Genomic DNA, 20,889 nt, shown 5'->3' on the forward strand with positions numbered 1-20,889 from the left:
GGCCACTCCCTAAGGACTAGGGACAGGGCAGCCGCCAAAGGAGTGGCGGGCCAAAGCCTAGGGCACCCGGTATTCCGGGGCGGACCCCATCCAAATACTAACCAGGCCCGACCCTGCTTCGCTTCCCAGATCAGAGGAGATCGGGCGCGTTCAAGCCGCTGTGGCCATAGACGCTGGGAGCAGGCTCCCGGCGCCACAAGAGCGGCGGACCGCCCTGTGTGGTGAGCGCGAACCAGGCTGCAGGGCTGCTCCCGTCCGGAGCATCTCCCCGCTGGCCGGCTCCGCCAGGGCCCCGCCTCCCGCCTGCTCCCGGCCTCCACAAAACGCCGCCTGGGTGGACTTCCTTTTATTCCTTGCCCGCAGCGAGGCCCCTTAGCGCCATCTGTGGCTCCACGGGGCCTCTACCACTTCCCTGGAGGAGGCAGAAGACAGACAGTCAGGGGTTGGGAGTTGGGGAGGAGGGGGGACGGACGCACTGGATGGGACACCGACTGGGACAGACGCTCTGAGGCTGATTTGAAGTGGCAGCTTCCCCACCGGAGTGCGGTGGTGCCCGGGGCTGGGCTCCGTTACGGAGGCAGTGCCCGGGCGCTGTCAGTCACCGTGAAACCCCGGGGCAGGCCTCCAGGGTCCGCGGATTGCAGCCGGGCTCCGAGCCCCGGGGTCCCGAATGCGGGAGGAGAGGAGCAGCCCCAGGCACCCTCCTTGTGTGGGTTGTGTGCATGCCCGCCTGCCTGCTTTTCCCTGTGGTGGTCTCTCCTGGAACCCGAGGGCACGGGCGCTCGCTATTTTCGCCGTTTTGTCCAGCTCTTTTGGTGCTGGGGGCGGGGCCACCGAGGCGGGCGGGAAGGGAGGGCGCCTGGCGCTCCTGGGAGATGAAAGGGGGGCGGGGAGGGGTCGCGGTGCTGTCCAGCGGAGACAGATCTTTCCGGTGGGGTGGGGCGGGTGGCCTTCCCCTTGGTCCGGTGTCCGGCGACACCCCGAGTCTCTGTCTCGGGGCCCAGGTGCAGGCAGAGCGATAGTCGTCCCCTGGGCTGGGTCCCGAGGTGCCAAGCACGTCCTTGGCTGGAGAAAGCCGCCCAAGGCCGAGGCAGGCCTGCGCCTGCAGACAAACCAGGGCTTGGGCGTTGGGGGCGGGACGAAAGGCTGCTGGCAGAGGGCTTGCGGGAGGGAAAGGGACTAAGAAGGGGGTGTGGGGGGGGGAGCCCGGGCCAAAGGGCCTGGCGTGGGGCCGATGCAGCGAGATTGTAGTGCTCTGTGGCGCCACCCATTCCTCTCCCCCTGCCCTCCAGCCCCCCCAGCGCCACCCCTGGCGTGGGTTTATTAGGCGGCCTGGGCCACTCCCGAAGGACGAGGGGCGGGGCGGCAGCAAAAGGAGGCACCCGGTATTCCGGGGCGGACCCCATCCAAATACTAACCAGGCCCGACCCTGCTTCGCTTCCCAGATCAGAGGACATCGGGCGCGTTCAAGCCGCTGTGGCCATAGACGCTGGGAGCAGGCTCCCGGCGCCACAAGAGCGGCGGACCGCCCTGTGTGGTGAGCGCGAAACAGGCCGCCAGGCTGCTCCGATCCGGAGCATCTCCCCGCTGGCCGGCTCCGCCAGGGCCCCGCCTCCCGCCTGCTCCCCGCCTCCACAAAACGCCGCCTGGGTGGACTTCCTTTTATTCCTTGCCCGCAGCGAGGCCCCTTAGCGCCATCTGTGGCTCCACGGGGCCTCTACCACTTCCCTGGAGGTGGCAGAAGACAGACAGTCAGGGGTTGGGAGTTGGGGAGGAGGGGGGACAGACGCACAGGATGGGACACCGACTGGGACAGACGCTCTGAGGCTGAGTTGAAGTGGCAGCTTCCCCACCGGAGTGCGGTGGTGCCCGGGGCTGGGCTCCGTTACGGAGGCAGTGCCCGGGCGCTGTCAGTCACCGTGGGACCCCGGGGCAGGCCTCCAGGGTCCGCGGATTGCAGCCGGGCTCCGAGCCCCGGGGTCCCGAATGCGGGAGGAGAGGAGCAGTCCCAGACACCCTCCTTGTGTGGGTTGTGTGCATGCCCGCCTGCCTGCTTTTCCCTGTGGTGGTCTCTCCTGGAACCCGAGGGTACGGGCGCTCCCTATTTTCGCCGTTTTGTCCAGCTCTTTTGGTGCTGGGGGCGGGGCCACCGAGGCGGGCGGGAAGGGAGGGCGCCTGGCGCTCCTGGGAGATGAAAGGGGGGCGGGGAGGGGTCGCGGTGCTGTCCAGCGGAGACAGATCTTTCCGGTGGGGTGGGGCGGGTGGCCTTCCCCTTGGTCCGGTGTCCGGCGACACCCCGAGACTCTGTCTCGGGGCCCAGGTGCAGGCAGAGCGATAGTCGTCCCCTGGGCTGGGTCCCGAGGTGCCAAGCACGTCCTTGGCTGGAGAAAGCCGCCCAAGGCCTAGGCAGGCCTGCGCCTGCAGACAGACCTGGGCTTGGGCGTTGGGGGCGGGACGAAAGGCTGCTGGCAGAGTGCTTGCGGGAGGGAAGGGGACTAAGAACGGGGTGCGGGGGGACGGGGGAGCCCGGGCCGAAGGGCCTGGCCTGTGGCTGATGCAGCGAGATTGTAGTGCTGTGTGGCGCCACCCATTCCTCTCCCCCTAACCCTCCAGCCTCCCAAGCGCCACCCCTGGCGTGGGTTTATTAGGCGCGCTGGGCCACTCCCTAAGGACTAGGGACAGGGCAGCCGCCAAAGGAGTGGCGGGCCAAAGCCTAGGGCACCCGGTATTCCGGGGCGGACCCCATCCAAATACTAACCAGGCCCGACCTTGCTTCGCTTCCCAGATCAGAGGAGATCGGGCGCGTTCAAGCTGCTGTGGCCATAGACGCTGGGAGCAGGCCCCCGCGCCACAAGAGCGGCGGACCGCCCTGTGTGGTGAGCGCGAACCAGGCTGCAGGGCTGCTCCCATCCGGAGCATCTCCCTGCTGGCCGGCTTAGCCAGGGCCACGCCTCCCGCCTGCTCCCCGCCTCCTCCAAAAGTCGCCTGGGTGGACTGCCTTTTACTCCTTGCCCGCAGCGAGGCCCCTTCGCGCCATCTGAGGCTCCACGGGGCCTCTACCACTTCCCTGGAGGTGGCAGAAGACAGACAGTCAGGGGTTGGGAGTTGGGGAGGAGGGGGGACGGACGCACAGGATGGGACACCGACTGGGACAGACGCTCTGAGGCTGAGTTGAAGTGGCAGCTTCCCCACCGGAGTGCGGTGGTGCCCGGGGCTGGGCTCCGTTACGGAGGCAGTGCCCGGGCGCTGTCAGTCACCGTGGGACCCCGGGGCAGGCCTCCAGGGTCCGCGGATTGCAGCCGGGCTCCGAGCCCCGGGGTCCCGAATGCGGGAGGAGAGGAGCAGTCCCAGACACCCTCATTGTGTGGGTTGTGTGCATGCCCACCTGCCTGCTTTTCCCTGTGGTGGTCTCTCCTGGAACCCGAGGGCACTGGCGCTCGCTATTTACGCCGTTTTGTCCAGCTCTTTTGGTGCTGGGGGCGGGGCCACCGAGGCGGGCGGGAAGGGAGGGCGCCTGGCGCTCCTGGGAGATGAAAGGGGGGCGGGGAGGGGTCGCGGTGCTGTCCAGCGGAGACAGATCTTTCCGGTGGGGTGGGGCGGGTGGCCTTCCCCTTGGTCCGGTGTCCGGCGACACCCCGAGTCTCTGTCTCGGGGCCCAGGTGCAGGCAGAGCGATAGTCGTCCCCTGGGCTGGGTCCCGAGGTGCCAAGCACGTCCTTGGCTGGAGAAAGCCGCCCAAGGCCGAGGCAGGCCTGCGCCTGCAGACAAACCAGGGCTTGGGCGTTGGGGGCGGGACGAAAGGCTGCTGGCAGAGGGCTTTCGGGAGGGAAGGGGACTAAGAAGGGGGTGTGGGGGGGGGAGCCCGGGCCAAAGGGCCTGGCGTGGGGCCGATGCAGCGAGATTGTAGTGCTGTGTGGCGCCACCCATTCCTCTCCCCCTAACCCTCCAGCCTCCCAAGCGCCACACCTGGCGTGGGTTTATTAGGCGGGCTGGGCCACTCCCGAAGGACGAGGGGCGGGGCGGCCGCAAAAGGAGTTGCGGGCCAAAGCCTAGGGCACCCGGTATTCCGGGGCGGACCCCATCCAAGTACTAACCAGGCCCGACACTGCTTCGCTTCCCAGATCAGAGGAGATCGGGCGCGTTCAAGCCGCTGTGGCCATAGACGCTGGGAGCAGGCTCCCGGCGCCACAAGAGCGGCGGACCGCCCTGTGTGGTGAGCGCGAACCAGGCTGCAGGGCTGCTCCCGTCCGGAGCATCTCCCCGCTGGCCGGCTCCGCCAGGGCCCCGCCTCCCGCCTGCTCCCGGCCTCCACAAAACGCCGCCTGGGTGGACTTCCTTTTATTCCTTGCCCGCAGCGAGGCCCCTTAGCGCCATCTGTGGCTCCACGGGGCCTCTACCACTTCCCTGGAGGAAGAGGAAGACAGACAGACAGGGGTTGGGAGTTGGGGAGGAGGGGGGACGGACGCACTGGATGGGACACCGACTGGGACAGACGCTCTGAGGCTGATTTGAAGTGGCAGCTTCCCCACCGGAGTGCGGTGGTGCCCGGGGCTGGGCTCCGTTACGGAGGCAGTGCCCGGGCGCTGTCAGTCACCGTGGGACCCCGGGGCAGGCCTCCAGGGTCCGCGGATTGCAGCCGGGCTCCGAGCCCCGGGGTCCCGAATGCGGGAGGAGAGGAGCAGTCCCAGACACCCTCCTTGTGTGGGTTGTGTGCATGCCCGCCTGCCTGCTTTTCCCTGTGGTGGTCTCTCCTGGAACCCGAGGGCACGGGCGCTCCCTATTTTCGCCGTTTTGTCCAGCTCTTTTGGTGCTGGGGGCGGGGCCACCGAGGCGGGCGGGAAGGGAGGGCGCCTGGCGCTCCTGGGAGATGAAAGGGGGGCGGGGAGGGGTCGCGGTGCTGTCCAGCGGAGACAGATCTTTCCGGTGGGGTGGGGCGGGTGGCCTTCCCCTTTGTCCGGTGTCCGGCGACACCCCGAGTCTCTGTCTCGGGGCCCAGGTGCAGGCAGAGCGATAGTCGTCCCCTGGGCTGGGTCCCGAGGTGCCAAGCACGTCCTTGGCTGGAGAAAGCCGCCCAAGGCCGAGGCAGGCCTGCGCCTGCAGACAAACCAGGGCTTGGGCGTTGGGGGCGGGACGAAAGGCTGCTGGCAGAGGGCTTGCGGGAGTGAAGGGGACTAAGAAGGGCGTGTGGGGGGGGAGCCCGGGCCAAAGGGCCTGGCGTGGGGACGATGCAGCGAGATCGTAGTGCTGTGTGGCGCCACCCATTCCCTTCCCCTGCCCTCCAGCCCCCCCAGCGCCTCCCTGGCGTGGGTTTATTAGGCGGGCTGGGCCACTCCCGAAGGACGAGGGGCGGGGCGGCCGCAAAAGGAGTTGCGGGCCAAAGCCTAGGGCACCCGGTATTCCGGGGCGGACCCCATCCAAATACTAACCAGGCCCGACCCTGCTTCGCTTCCCAGATCAGAGGAGATCGGGCGCGTTCAAGCCGCTGTGGCCATAGACGCTGGGAGCAGGCTCCCGGCGCCACAAGAGCGGCGGACCGCCCTGTGTGGTGAGCGTGAACCAGGCGGCAGGGCTGCTCCCATCCGGAGCATCTCCCCGCTGGCCGGCTCCGCCAGGGCCCCGCCTCCCGCCTGCTCCCCGCCTGCTGCAAACGTCGCCTGGGTGGACTTCCTTTTATTCCTTGCCCGCAGCGAGGCCCCTTCGCGCCATCTGTGGCTCCACGGGGCCGCTACCACTTCCCTGGAGGTGGCAGAAGACAGACAGACAGGGGTTGGGAGTTGGGGATGATGGGGGACAGACGCACTGGATGGGACACCGACTGGGACAGAGGCACTGAGGCTGAGTTGAAGTGGCAGCTTCCCCACCGGAGTGCGGTGGTGCCCGGGGCTGATCTCCGTTACGGAGGCAGTGCCCGGGCGCTGTCAGTCACCGTGGGACCCCGGGGCAGGCCTCCAGGGTCCGCGGATTGCAGCCGGGCTCCGAGCCCCGGGGTGCCGAATGCGGGAGGAGAGGAGCAGTCCCAGACACCCTCCTTGTGTGGGTTGTGTGCATGCCCGCCTGCCTGCTTTTCCCTGTGGTGGTCTCTCTTGGAACCCGAGGGCACGTGCGCTCCCTATTTTCGCCGTTTTGTCCAGCTCTTTTTGTGCTGGGGGCGGGGCCACCGAGGCAGGCGGGAAGGGAGGGCGCCTGGCGCTCCTGGGAGATGAAAGGGGGGCGGGGAGGGGTCGCGGTGCTGTCCAGCGGAGACAGATCTTTCCGGTGGGGTGGGGCGGGTGGCCTTCCCCTTGGTCCGGTGTCCGGCGACACCCCGAGTCTCTGTCTCGGGGCCGAGGTGCAGGCAGAGCGATAGTCGTCCCCTGGGCTGGGTCCTGAGGTGCCAAGCACGTCCTTGGCTGGAGAAAGCCTCCCAAGGCCTAGGCAGGCCTGCGCCTGCAGACAGACCGGGGCTTGGGCGTTGGGGGCGGGACGAAAGGCTGCTGGCAGAGTGCTTGCGGGAGGGAAGGGGACTAACAACGGGGTGCTGGGAGGGGGGGAGCCCGGGCCGAAGGGCCTGGCGTGGGGCCGATGCAGCGAGATCGTAGTGCTGTGTGGCGCCACCCATTCCTCTCCCCCTAACCCTCCAGCCTCCCAAGCGCCACCCCTGGCGTGGGTTTATTAGGCGCGCTGGGCCACTCCCTAAGGACTAGGGACAGGGCGGCCGCCAAAGGAGTTGCGGGCCAAAGCCTAGGGCACCCGGTATTCCGGGGCGGACCCCATCCACGTACTAACCAGGCCCGACCCTGCTTCGCTTCCCAGATCAGAGGAGATCGGGCGCGTTCAAGCCGCTGTGGCCATAGACGCTGGGAGCAGGCTTCGGCGCCACAAGAGCGGCGGACCGCCCTGTGTGGTGAGCGTGAACCAGGCGGCAGGGCTGCTCCCGTCCGGAGCATCTCCCCGCTGGCCGGCTCCGCCAGGGCCCCGCCTCCCGCCTGCTCCCCGCCTCCTGCATACGTCGCCTGGGTGGACTTCCTTTTATTCCTTGCCCGCAGCGAGGCCCCTTCGCGCCATCTGAGGCTCCACGGGGCCTCTACCACTTCCCTGGAGGTGGCAGAAGACAGACAGACAGGGGTTGGGAGTTGGGGATGATGGGGGACAGACGCACTGGATGGGACACCGACTGGGACAGAGGCACTGAGGCTGAGTTGAAGTGGCAGCTTCCCCACCGGAGTGCGGTGGTGCCCGGGGCTGGGCTCCGTTAGGGAGGCAGTGCCCGGGCGCTGGCAGTCACCGTGGGACCCCGGGGCAGGCCTCCAGGGTCCGCGGATTGCAGCCGGGCTCCGAGCCCCGGGGTCCCGAATGCGGGAGGAGAGGAGCAGTCCCAGACACCCTCCTTGTGTGGGTTGTGTGCATGCCCGCCTGCCTGCTTTTCCCTGTGGTGGTCTCTCCTGGAACCCGAGGGCACGTGCGCTCCCTATTTTCGCCGTTTTGTCCAGCTCTTTTGGTGCTGGGGGCGGGGCCACCGAGGCGGGCGGGAAGGGAGGGCGCCTGGCGCTCCTGGGAGATGAAAGGGGGGCGGGGAGGGGTCGCGGTGCTGTCCAGCGGAGACAGATCTTTCCGGTGGGGTGGGGCGGGTGGCCTTCCCCTTGGTCCGGTGTCCGGCGACACCCCGAGTCTCTGTCTCGGGGTCCAGGTGCAGGCAGAGCGATAGTCGTCCCCTGGGCTGGGTCCCGAGGTGCCAAGCACGTCCTTGGCTGGAGAAAGCCGCCCAAGGCCGAGGCAGGCCTGCGCCTGCAGACAAACCAGGGCTTGGGCGTTGGGGGCGGGACGAAAGGCTGCTGGCAGAGGGCTTTCGGGAGTGAAGGGGACTAAGAAGGGGGTGTGGGGGGGGAGCCCGGGCCGAAGGGCCTGGCGTGGGGACGATGCAGCGAGATCGTAGTGCTGTGTGGCGCCACCCATTCCTCTCCCCCTAACCCTCCAGCCTCCCAAGCGCCACCCCTGGCGTGGGTTTATTAGGCGCGCTGGGCCACTCCCTAAGGACTAGGGACAGGGCGGCCGCCAAAGGAGTGGCGGGCCAAAGCCTAGGGCACCCGGTATTCCGGGGCGGACCCCATCCAAGTACTAACCAGACCCGACCCTGCTTCGCTTCCCAGATCAGAGGAGATCGGGCGCCTTCAAGCCGCTGTGGCCATAGACGCTGGGAGCAGGCTCCTGGCGCCACAAGATCGGCGGACCGCCCTGTATGGTGAGCGCGAACCAGGCTGCTGGGCTGCTCCCATCCGGAGCATCTCCCCACTGGCCGGCACCGCCAGGGCCCCGCTTCCCGCCTGCTCCCCGCCTCCTCCTAATGTCGCCTGGGTGGACTGCCTTTTACTCCTTGCCCGCAGCGAGGCCCCTTAGCGCCATCTGTGGCTCCACGGGGCCGCTACCACTTCCCTGGAGGTGGCAGAAGACAGACAGACAGGGGTTGGGAGTTGGGGAGGAGGGGGGACGGACGCACTGGATGGGACACCGACTGGGACAGACGCTCTGAGGCTGAGTTGAAGTGGCAGCTTCCCCACCGGAGTGCGGTGGTGCCCGGGGCTGATCTCCGTTACGGAGGCAGTGCCCGGGCGCTGTCAGTCACCGTGGGACCCCGGGGCAGGCCTCCAGGGTCCGCCGATTGCAGCCGGGCTCTGAGCCCCGGGGTCCCGAATGCGGGAGGAGAGGAGCAGTCCCAGACACCCTCCTTGTGTGGGTTGTGTGCATGCCCGCCTGCCTGCTTTTCCCTGTGGTGGTCTCTCCTGGAACCCGAGGGCACGTGCGCTCCCTATTTTCGCCGTTTTGTCCAACTCTTTTGGTGTTGGGGGCGGGGCCACCGAGGCAGGCGGGAAGGGAGGGCGCCTGGCGCTCCTGGGAGATGAAAGTGGGGTGGGGAGGGGTCGCCGTGCTGTCCAGCGGAGACAGATCTTTCCGGTGGGGTGGGGCGGGTGGCCTTCCCCTTGGTCCGGGCGACACCCTGTGTCTCTGTCTCGGGGCCCAGGTGAAGAAAGAGCGATAGTCGTCCCCTGGGCTGGGTCCCGAGGTGCCAAGCAGGTCCTTGGCTGGAGAGAGCCGCCCAAGGCCTAGGCAGGCCTGCGCCTGCAGACAGACCGGGGCTTGGGCGTTGGGGGCGGGACGAAAGGCTGCTGGCAGAGTGCTTGCGGGAGGGAAGGGGACTAAGAACGGGGTGCGGGGGGGCGGGGGAGTCCGGGCCGAAGGGCCTGGCTGTGGCCGATGCAGCGAGATTGTAGTGCTGTGTGGCGCCACCCATTCCTCTCCCCCTAACCCTCCAGCCTCCCAAGCGCCACCCCTGGCGTGGGTTTATTAGGCGCGCTCGGCCACTCCCTAAGGACTAGGGACAGGGCAGCCGCCAAAGGAGTGGCGGGACAAAGCCTAGGGCACCCGGTATTCCGGGGCGGACCCCATCCAAATACTAACCAGGCCCGACCCTGCTTCGCTTCACAGATCAGAGGAGATCGGGCGCGTTCAAGCCGCTGTGGCCATAGACGCTGGGAGCAGGCTCCCAGCGCCACAAGATCGGCGGACCGCCCTGTGTGGTGAGCGCGAACCAGGCTGCCGGGCTGCTCCCATCTGGAGCATCTCCCCGCTGGCCGGCTCCGCCAGGGCCCCGCCTCCCGCCTGCTCCCCGCCTCCTGCAAACGTCGCCTGGGTGGACTGCCTTTTACTCCTTGCCCGCAGCGAGGCCCCTTAGCGCCATCTGTGGCTCCACGGGGCCGCTACCACTTCCCTGGAGGTGGCAGAAGTCAGACAGACAGGGGTTGGGAATTGGGTAGGAGGGGGGACAGACGCACTGGATGGGACACCGACTGGGACAGACGCTCTGAGGCTGAGTTGAAGTGGCAGCTTTCCCACCGGAGTGCGGTGGTGCCCGGGGCTAGGCTCCGTTACGGAGGCAGTGCCCGGGCGCTGGCAGTCACCATGGGACCCCGGGGCAGGCCTCAAGGGTCCGCGGATTGCCGCCGGGCTCCGAGCCCGCCCGGGGTCCCTCAGGCGGGAGGAGAGGGGCAGCCCCAGGCACCCTCCTTGTGTGGGTTGTGAGCATGCCCGCCTGCCTGCTTTTCCCTGTGGTGGTCTCTCCTGGAACCCGAGGGCACGTGCGCTCCCTATTTTCGCCGTTTTGTCCAGCTCTTTTGGTGCTGGGGGCGGGGCCACCGAGGCGGGCGGGAAGGGAGGGCGCCTGGCGCTCCTGGGAGATGAAAGGGGGGCGGGGAGGGGTCGCGGTGCTGTCCAGCGGAGACAGATCTTTCCGGTGGGGTGGGGCGGGTGGCCTTCCCCTTGGTCCGGTGTCCAGCGACACCCCGAGTCTCTGTCTCGGGGCCCAGGTGCAGGCAGAGCGATAGTCGTCCCCTGGGCTGGGTCCCGAGGTGCCAAGCACGTCCTTGGCTGGAGAGAGCTGCCCAAGGCCTAGGCAGGCCTGCGCATGCAGACAGACCGGGGCTTGGGCGTTGGGGGCGGGACGAAAGGCTGCTGGCAGAGCGCTTGCTGGAGGGAAGGGGACTAAGAAGGGGGTGCGGGGAGGGGGGGAGCCCGGGCCGAAGGGCCTGGCGTGGGGCCGATGCAGCGAGATTGTAGTGCTGTGTGGCGCCACCCATTCCTCTCCCCCTAACCCTCCAGCCTCCCAAGCGCCACCCCTGGCGTGGGTTTATTAGGCGCGCTGGGCCACTCCCTAAGGACTAGGGACAGGGCGGCCGCCAAAGGAGTGGCGGGCCTAAGCCTAGGTCACCCGGTATTCCGGGGCGGACCCCATCCAAGTACTAACCAGGCCCGACCCTGCTTTGCTTCCCAGATCAGAGGAGATCGGGCGCGTTCAAGCCGCTGTGGCCATAGACGCTGGGAGCAGGCTCCTGGCGCCACAGATCGGCGGACCGCCCTGTATGGTGAGCGCGAACCAGGCTGCCGGGCTGCTCCCATCCGGAGCATCTCCCCGCTGGCCGGCTCCGCCAGGGCCCCGCCTCCCGCCTGCTCCCCGCCTCCTCCAAATTTCGCCTGGGTGGACTTCCTTTTACTCCTTGCCCGCAGCGAGGCCCCTTAGCGCCATCTGTGGCTCCACGGGGCCGCTACCACTTCCCTGGAGGTGGCAGAAGACAGACAGACAGGGGTTGGGAGTTCGGGAGGAGGGGGGACGGACGCACTGGATGGGACACCGACTGGGACAGACGCTCTGAGGCTGAGTTGAAGTGGCAGCTTCCCCACAGGAGTGCCGTGGTGCCCGGGGCTGGGCTCCGTTACGGAGGCAGTGCCCGGGCGCTGTCAGTCACCGTGGGATCCCGGGGCAGGCCTCCAGGGTCCGCGGATTGCCGCCGGGCTCCGAGCCCCGGGGTCCCGAATGCGGGAGGAGAGGAGCAGTCCCAGACACCCTCCTTCTGTGGTTTGTGTGCATGCCCGCCTGCCTGCTTTTCCCTGTGGTGGTCTCTCCTGGAACCCGAGGGCACGTGCGCTCCCTATTTTCGCCGTTTTGTCCAGCTCTTTTGGTGCTGGGGGCGGGGCCACCGAGGCAGGCGGGAAGGGAGGGCGCCTGGCGCTCCTGGGAGATGAAAGGGGGGCGGGGAGGGGTCGCGGTGCTGTCTAGCGGAGACAGATCTTTCCGGTGGGGTGGGGCGGGTGGCCTTCCCCTTGGTCCGGTGTCCAGCGACACCCCGAGTCTCTGTCTCGGGGCCCAGGTGCAGGCAGAGCGATAGTCGTCCCCTGGGCTGGGTCCCGAGGTGCCAAGCACGTCCTTGGCTGGAGAGAGCGGCCCAAGTCCGAGGCAGGCCTGCGCCTGCAGACAAACCAGGGCTTGGGAGTTGGGGTGGGAGGAAAGGCTGCTGGCAGAGGGCTTGCGGGAGGGAAGGGGACTAAGAAGGGGGTGCGGGGAGGGGTGAGCCCGGGCCGAAGGGCCTGGCGTGGGGCCGATGCAGCGAGATTGTAGTGCTGTGTGGCGCCACCCATTCCTCTCCCCCTAACCCTCCAGCCTCCCAAGCGCCACCCCTGGCGTGGGTTTATTAGGCGGGCTGGGCCACTCCCGAAGGACGAGGGGCGGGGCGGCCGCAAAGGAGTGGCGGGCCAAAGCCTAGGGCACCCGGTATTCCGGGGCGGACCCCATCCAAGTACTAACCAGGCCCGACCCTGCTCCGCTTCCCAGATCAGAGGAGATCGGGCGCGTTCAAGCCGCTGTGGCCATAGACGCTGGAGTAGGCTCCCGGCGCCACAAGATCCGCGGACCGCCCTGTATGGTGAGCGCGAACCAGGCTGCCGGGCTGCTCCCATCTGGAGCATCTCCCGCTGGCCGGCTCCGCCAGGAACCGCCTCCCGACTGCTCCCCGCCTCCTGCAAACGTCGCCTGGGTGGACTTCCTTTTACTCCTTGCCCGCAGCGAGGCCCCTTAGCGCCATCTGTGGCTCCACGGGGCCGCTACCACTTCCCTGGAGGTGGCAGAAGACAGACAGACAGGGGTTGGGAGTTGGGGAGGAGGGGGGACGGACGCACTGGATGGGACACCGACTGGGACAGACGCTCTGAGGCTGAGTTGAAGTGGCAGCTTTCCCACCGGAGTGCGGTGGTGCCCGGGGCTATGCTCCGTTACGGAGGCAGTGCCCGGGCGCTGTCAGTCACCTTGGGACCCCGGGGCAGGCCTCAAGGGTCCGCGGATTGCCGCCGGGCTCCGAGCCCGCCCGGGGTCCCTCAGGCGGGAGGAGAGGGGCAGCCCCAGGCACCCTCCTTGTGTGGGTTGTGAGCATGCCCGCCTGCCTGCTTTTCCCTGTGGTGGTCTCTCCTGGAACCCGAGGGCACGTGCGCTCCCTATTTTCGCCGTTTTGTCCAGCTCTTTTGGTGCTGGGGGCGGGGCCACCGAGGCCGGCGGGAAGGGAGGGCGCCTGGCGCTCCTGGGAGATGAAAGGGGGGCGGGGAGGGGTCGCGGTGCTGTCCAGCGGAGACAGATCTTTCCGGTGGGGTGGGGCGGGTGGCCTTCCCCTTGGTCCGGTGTCCGGCGACACCCCGAGTCTCTGTCTCGGGGCCCAGGTGCAGGCAGAGCGATAGTCGTCCCCTGGGCTGGGTCCCGAGGTGCCAAGCACGTCCTTGGCTGGAGAAAGCCGCCCAAGTCCTAGGCAGGCCTGCGCCTGCAGACAGACCAGGGCTTGGGCGTTGGGGGCGGGACGAAAGGCTGCTGGCAGAGGGCTTGCGGGAGGGAAGGGGACTCAGAAGGGGGTGCGGAGAGGGGGGGAGCCCGGGCCGAAGGGCGTGGCCTGGGGCCGATGCAGCGAGATTGTAGTGCTGTGTGGCGCCACCCATTCCTCTCCCCCTAACCCTCCAGCCTCCCAAGCGCCACCCCTGGCGTGGTTTTATTAGGCGCGCTGGGCCACTCCCTAAGGACTAGGGACAGGGCGGCCGCCAAAGGAGTGGCGGGCCAAAGCCTAGGGCACCCGGTATTCCGGGGCGGACCCCATCCACGTACTAACCAGGCCCGACCCTGCTTCCCTTCTCAGATCAGAGGAGATAGGGCGCGTTCAAGCCGCTGTGGCCATAGACGCTGGGAGCAGGCTTCCGCGCCACAAGAGCGGCGGACCGCCCTGTATGGTGAGCGCGAACCAGGCTGCCGGGCTGCTCCCATCCGGAGCATCTCCCCGCTGGCCGGCTCCGCCAGGGCCCCGCTTCCCGCCTGCTCCCCGCCTCCTCCTAATGTCGCCTGGGTGGACTGCCTTTTACTCCTTGCCCGCAGCGAGGCCCCTTAGCGCCATCTGTGGCTCCACGGGGCCGATACCACTTCCCTGGAGGTGGCAGAAGACAGACAGACAGGGGTTGGGAGTTGGGGAGGAGGGGGACGGACGCACTGGATGGGACACCGACTGGGACAGAGCTCTGAGGCTGAGTTGAAGTGGCAGCTTCCCCACAGGAGTGCCGTGGTGCCCGGGGCTGGGCTCCGTTGCGGATGCAGTGCCCGGGCGCTGTCAGTCACCGTGGGATCCCGGGGCAGGCCTCCAGGGTCCGCGGATTGCAGCCGGGCTCCGAGCCCCGGGGTCCCTAATGCGGGAGGAGAGGAGCAGTCCCAGACACCCTCCTTGTGTGGGTTGTGTGCATGCCCGCCTGCCTGCTTTTCCCTGTGGTGGTCTCTCCTGGAACCCGAGGGCACGTGCGCTCCCTATTTTCGCCGTTTTGTCCAGCCCTTTTGGTGCTGGGGGCGGGGCCACCGAGGCAGGCGGGAAGGGAGGGCGCCTGGCGCTCCTGGGAGATGAAAGGGGGGCGGGGAGGGGTCGCGGTGCTGTCCAGCGGAGACAGATCTTTCCGGTGGGGTGGGGCGGGTGGCCTTCCCCTTGGTCCGGTGTCCGGCGACACCCCGAGTCTCTGTCTCGGGGCCGAGGTGCAGGCAGAGCGATAGTCGTCCCCTGGGCTGGGTCCTGAGGTGCCAAGCACGTCCTTGGCTGGAGAAAGCCGCCCAAGGCCGAGGCAGGCCTGCGCCTGCAGACAAACCAGGGCTTGGGCGTTGGGGGCGGGACGAAAGGCTGCTGGCAGAGGGCTTGCGGGAGGGAAGGGGACTAAGAAGGGGGTGCGGGGGGGCGGGGGAGCTCGGGCCGAAGGGCCTGGCGTGGGGCCGGGGCAGCGAGATTGTAGTGCTGTGTGGCGCCACCCATTCCTCTCCCCCTAACCCTCCAGCCTCCCAAGCGCCACCCCTGGCGTGGGTTTATTAGGCGCGCTGGGCCACTCCCTAAGGACTAGGGACAGGGCGGCCGCCAAAGGAGTGGCGGGCCAAAGCCTAGGGCACCCGGTATTCCGGGGCGGACCCCATCCAAGTACTAACCAGGCCCGACCCTGCTCCGCTTCCCAGATCAGAGGAGATCGGGCGTGTTCAAGCCGCTGTGGCCATAGACGCTGGAGTAGGCTCCTGGCGCCACAAGATCTGCGGACCGCCCTGTATGGTGAGCGCGAACCAGGCTGCCGGGCTGCTCCCATCCGGAGCATCTCCCGCTGGCCGGCTCTGCCAGGGCCCCGCTTCCCGCCTGCTCCCCGCCTCCTGCATGCGTCGCCTGGGTGGACTTCCTTTTACTCCTTGCCCGCAGCCAGGCCCCTTAGCGCCATCTGTGGCTCCACGCGGCCGCTACCACTTCCCTGGAGGTGGCAGAAGACAGACAGACAGGGGTTGGGAGTTGGGGAGGAGGGGGGACGGACGCACTGGATGGGACACCGACTGGGACAGACGCTCTGAGGCTGAGTTGAAGTGGCAGCTTCCCCACAGGAGTGCCGTGGTGCCCGGGGCTGGGCTCCGTTGCGGATGCAGTGCCGGGGCGCTGTCAGTCACCCTGGGATCCCGGGGCAGGCCTCCAGGGTCCGCGGATTGCCGCCGGGCTCCGAGCCCCGGGGTCCCGAATGCGGGAGGAGAGGAGCAGCCCCAGACACCCTCCTTGTGTGGTTGTGTGCATGCCCGCCTGCCTGCTTTTCCCTGTGGTGGTCTCTCCTGGAACCCGAGGGCACGTGCGCTCCCTATTTTCGCCGTTTTGTCCAGCTCTTTTGGTGCTGGGGGCGGGGCGACCGAGGCCGGCGGGAAGGGAGGGCGCCTGGCGCTCCTGGGAGATGAAAGGGGGGCGGGGAGGGGTCGCGGTGCTGTCCAGCGGAGACAGATCTTTCCGGTGGGGTGGGGCGGGTGGCCTTCCCCTTGGTCCGGTGTCCGGCGACACCCCGAGTCTCTGTCTCGGGGCCCAGGTGCAGGCAGAGCGATAGTCGTCCCCTGGGCTGGGTCCCGAGGTGCCCAGCACGTCCTTGGCTGGAGAGAGCCGCCCAAGGCCTAGGCAGGCCTGAGCCTGCAGACAGACCAGGGCTTGGGCGTTGGGGGCGGGACGAAAGGCTGCTGGCAGAGGGCTTGCGGGAGGGAAGGGGACTAAGAAGGGGGTGCGGGGTGGGGGGGAGCCCGGGCCGAAGGGCGTGGCCTGGGGCAGATGCAGCGAGATTGTAGTGCTGTGTGGCGCCACCCATTCCTCTCCCCCTAACCCTCCAGCCTCCCAAGCGCCACCCCTGGCGTGGTTTTATTAGGCGCGCTGGGCCACTCCCTAAGGACTAGGGACAGGGCGGCCGCAAAACGAGTGGCCAGCCAAAGCCTAGAGCACCCGGTATTCCGGGGCGGACCCCATCCACGTACTAACCAGGCCCGACCCTGCTTCGCTTCCCAGATCAGAGGAGATCGGGCGCGTTCAAGCCACTGTGGCCATAGACGCTGGGAGCAGGCTCCTGGCGCCACAAGATCTGCGGACCGCCCTGTGTGGTGAGCGCGAACCAGGCTGCCGGGCTGCTCCCATCCGGAGCATCTCCCTGCTGGCCGGCTCTGCCAGGGCCCCGCCTCCCACCTGCTCCCCGCCTCCTGCAAACGTCGCCTGGGTGGACTGCCTTTTACTCCTTGCCCGCAGCGAGGCCCCTTAGCGCCATCTGTGGCTCCACGGGGCCGCTACCACTTCCCTGGAGGTGGCAGAAGACAGACAGACACGGGTTGGGAGTTGGGGAGGAGGGGGGACGGAAGCACTGGATTGGACACCGACTGGGACAGACGCTCTGAGGCTGAGTTGAAGTGGCAGCTTCCCCACCGGAGTGCCGTGGTGCCCGGGGCTAGTCTCCGTTACGGAGGCAGTGCCCCGGCGCTGTCAGTCACCGTGGGACCCCGGGGCAGGCCTCCAGGGTCCGCGGATTGCCGCCGGGCTCCGAGCCCGCCCGGGGTCCCGAATGCGGGAGGAGAGGAGCAGCCCCAGACACCCTCCTTGTGTGGGTTGTGTGCATGCCCGCCTGCCTGCTTTTCCCTGTGGTGGTCTCTCCTGGAACCCGAGGGCACGTGCGCTCCCTATTTTCGCCGTTTTGTCCAGCTCTTTTGGTGCTGGGGGCGGGGCCACCGAGGCAGGCCGGAAGGGAGGGCGCCTGGCGCTCCTGGGAGATGAAAGGGGGGCGGGGAGGGGTCGCGGTGCTGTCCAGCGGAGACAGATCTTTCCGGTGGGGTGGGGCGGGTGGCCTTCCCCTTGGTCCGGTGTCCGGCGACACCCCGAGTCTCTGTCTCGGGGCCCAGGTGCAGGCAGAGCGATAGTCGTCCATTGGGCTGGGTCCCGAGGTGCCAAGGAGGTCCTTGGCTGGAGAGAGCCGCCCAAGTCCGAGGCAGGCCTGCGCCTGCAGACAGACCGGGGCTTGGGCGTTGGGGGCGGGTCGAAAGGCTGCTGGCAGAGGGCTTGCTGGAGGGAAGGGGACTAAGAAGGGGGTGCGGGGAGGGGGGGAGCCCGGGCCGAAGGGCCTGGCGTGGGGCCGATGCAGCGAGATTGTAGTGCTGTGTGGCGCCACCCATTCCTCTCCCCCTAACCCTCCAGCTTCCCAAGCGCCACCCCTGGCGTGGGTTTATTAGGCGGGCTGGGCCACTCCCGAAGGACGAGGGGCGGGGTGGCCGCAAAAGGAGTTGCGGGCCAAAGCCTAGGGCACCCGGTATTCCGGGGCGGACCCCATCCACGTACTAACCAGGCCCGACCCTGCTTCGCTTCCCAGATCAGAGGAGATCGGGCGCGTTCAAGCCGCTGTGGCCATAGACGCTGGGAGTAGGCTCCCGGCGCCACAAGATCGGCGGACCGCCCTGTGTGGTGAGCGCGAACCAGGCTGCCGGGCTGCTCCCATCCGGAGCATCTCCCCGCTGGCCGGCTCCGCCAGGGCCCCGCCTCCCGCCTGCTCCCCGCCTCCTGCAAACGTTGCCTGGGTGGACTGCCTTTTACTCCTTGCCCGCAGCGAGGCCCCTTAGCGCCATCTGTGGCTCCACGGGGCCGCTACCACTTCCCTGGAGGTGGCAGAAGACAGACAGACAGGGGTTGGGAGTTGGGGAGGAGGGGGGACGGACGCACTGGATGGGACACCGACTGGACAGACGATCTGAGGCTGAGTTGAAGTGGCAGCTTCCCCACAGGAGTGCCGTGGTGCCCGGGGCTGGGCTCCGTTGCGGATGCAGTGCCCGGGCGCTGTCAGTCACCGTGGGACCCCGGCGCAGACCTCCAGGGTCCGCGGATTGCAGCCGGGCTCCGAGCCCCGGGGTCCCGAATGCGGGAGGAGAGGAGCAGTCCCAGACACCCTCCTTGTGTGGGTTGTGTGCATGCCCGCCTGCCTGCTTTTCCCTGTGTTGGTCTCTCCTGGAACCCGAGGGCACGTGCGCTCCCTATTTTCGCCGTTTTGTCCAGCTCTTTTGGTGCTGGGCGCGGGGCCAGCGAGGCAGGCGGGAAGGGAGGGCGCCTGGCGCTCCTGGGAGATGAAAGGGGGCGGGGAGGATTCGCGGTGCTGTCTTGTATTACAGTAAAATAAGACCGGGTCTTATATTAATTTTTGCTCCAAGAGATGCATTGCAACTGATTGTCCAGCTAGGTCTTATTTTCAGGGAAAGACGGTGTCTGTTTTGAGAACAACACAGGGATGAATTTTTTTGTAATCTTGGAATAGGCAACATTTTCTTAGAGAAGACACAGAGAGCTCTAACCAAAAATGGAGAACGAAGGGGAAGAGGAGGAGAAGATGGAGAAGGAGGAGAAAGAGAAGAAAAATGGGATTTCAAAACTTTAAAAACTTTAGTTCATCAAAATACACCTCTAAAAGAATGCATAGCAAAGCCCCAGATTGAAGAAAATGTAAGTTGAACTTTTACGTAATAATGCATATTGGAAATATAATGAAAATAATACTCTATGCAAGCATAACATAAAAATCTGAAAAATACTCTTCATCTAGAGTAAAATATTGTGTCATGTAGAATCGTAACTTGCTAAATTTCAAAGATCGAAAATTTCTGCACTTGGAAACAGCTACGTCCACTACTTAGGAGGTGCATAATATATAGAAGCACTGCCAAAAACTTGCACTCAGTGCTTGTGACAAAAAGGCCAAAATACTCTCCAGAGCATCAGAAATAGTCTTTCTCTGCTGGAATCCATTTCTGAAAACTCAGAAAAACGCAACAGCTAAAATTGGACTCTTTCCTCTGAAATGGTAGATTAGAATAATAGTAGATACTTTTTCCACTAGCTGCCAAACTTACGTAGTGATTACGGAGAAGTGATTATTAGTTCATAGCATTTTAGGTTCAAATGTATATGCAACTTAAAAGCACAAAAACCTAATAGTAGCCTTAACGTGTTATAATGTAAGGGTTTCATCCCAAGAAAGTTGTCAGAGCTATTACTGGTTTTACCTCGATTACTTCGATTTTTACCTCGATTTTTAGCTATAATCTTCCATGATTTATTTCTAATGATTTACATATTTAATTTGTTTCACTTAACGTAAGGATGTTTCTCAGAATGCCTAATCATGTCTAAGTTTAATAATTGTATTATGTCTGTATGATCTGTGCTTCTGGGTGTTGGTAAATTCATTTTTATATTTCCCACTCAGTTTTATAATGACAAAAAATGATTAAATACTCAAATATTGGCAAAATAATTGTACAGACAAGTGTGTTGACACTGCCAAAAATGAACAGTCAGTAGTGTGGTTAGTTATGAATCGATTAACTTAATGCAAACTCACCTTTGGAAAGACAACTGAAGGATTTAAGTGACAAATTTAAGGTGGGTTTTTAAAAAGGTGTTTGAAAATCAAACCGGCTATAATAATACTGGTCCAGTTGTCACAAATTGACAAGTGAATATAATACCAACTAAAGAAAGGATTGGAAATGTGGATCTTTTCTAGCCATTCTAGACTGAATAAATTGGTGAAATCCTGAGGCAAAACAGCAAATTTCCTTTCTTTCTTAACATATATACTGAAAAGAGAAAGAGATTTCTAGTTTCACAGGCCTTATTCAAAAAGCAGATAAGTACAAAGTATACTCCAATTTTTAAAGAAGATTTTTGGGTCTAAGGTGATAGATATTGAGGTTGAAAATAAAACGTTTCAAAATACAAGAGTTTCCCTCACAAAGTGATAAGCCCCCAATGTACTACCCCTGTGGCAGTGTTCATAGCTGTTACAGTACCACTGACTATTCCCTATGCTGTACTCCACATCCTGTGGCTATATATGTGTTAAATTGTGGTTGACATTCAGTATTGTTCAGCCTCGGGTGTACACTGCAGGGGTAGGGCGTCTACACCGTCCGTGGGGCGGTCTGTCTGATGGGACGGGTGCCCGTCTGACGCTTGCAGGGTTTTCACGGCATTGTTGATTACATTCCCCAAAGTGTCTTTCGTATGTATCCCCGTGGCAATGTTGTGGCTACTGATTTGCACTTTCTGGTCCCCTCGGCTTCTCCCCCACCCCCACCCCCCAGCATCTGGCAACCCTCGGTTTTTCCTCTATATCTCTGAGACTGTTTCTGTTTAGTTTGCTCATTTAGGTTGCCCACTTTAATGATCATTTGAAAACGGAAGTGGCGGGGGATTTCATTGGTTTGTCACGGTGAACGCCGCTGGGGAAAGTGCAGTTGGCGGCGGGCAGGCCGTCCCGCGGGTCCTCGGCCGAGGCCACAGGGGGCCCTGTCGCGTCTCCCGAGGAAGGCCGCGCCCAGGCTTCGCAGAGAGGTCCCTGCCCGCGGCCCCGCCCGCGGCCCCGCCTCACGTGTGTGCCCTCTTCTTGCGCCCGCAGAGCCCCCCGGCGCGGACCCGGACACGCTGCGAGCCGGCGCGCGGGGCTTCACCGGCTGCCTCTCCGCCGTGCGCTTCGGCCCCGCCACCCCGCTGAAGGCGGCGCTGCTCCCCGGCCGCCCGGGCCCAGTCGCCGTCCGCGGACAGGTGGCCGCGTCCCGCTGTGCCCGGGGGCGGGGCCCGGAGCCCCGGCGCGCGGCGACCCGGCCGCCCGCAGGTGGCGCAGGTGCGTGGCCCTCCGCCCGCGGCCTGCCAGCCGCTCTGCGTCCCGAGGCTCCCCGAAGTCCTCTGTGGGTCCGCCTTCCCCTTCTCTGCCCTTTCCAGTC

The sequence above is a fragment of the Rhinolophus hipposideros genome (assembly GCF_964194185.1).
Source record: "Rhinolophus hipposideros genome assembly, contig: HAP1_SCAFFOLD_134, whole genome shotgun sequence".
In the NCBI taxonomy this organism is placed as follows: domain Eukaryota; kingdom Metazoa; phylum Chordata; class Mammalia; order Chiroptera; family Rhinolophidae; genus Rhinolophus; species Rhinolophus hipposideros.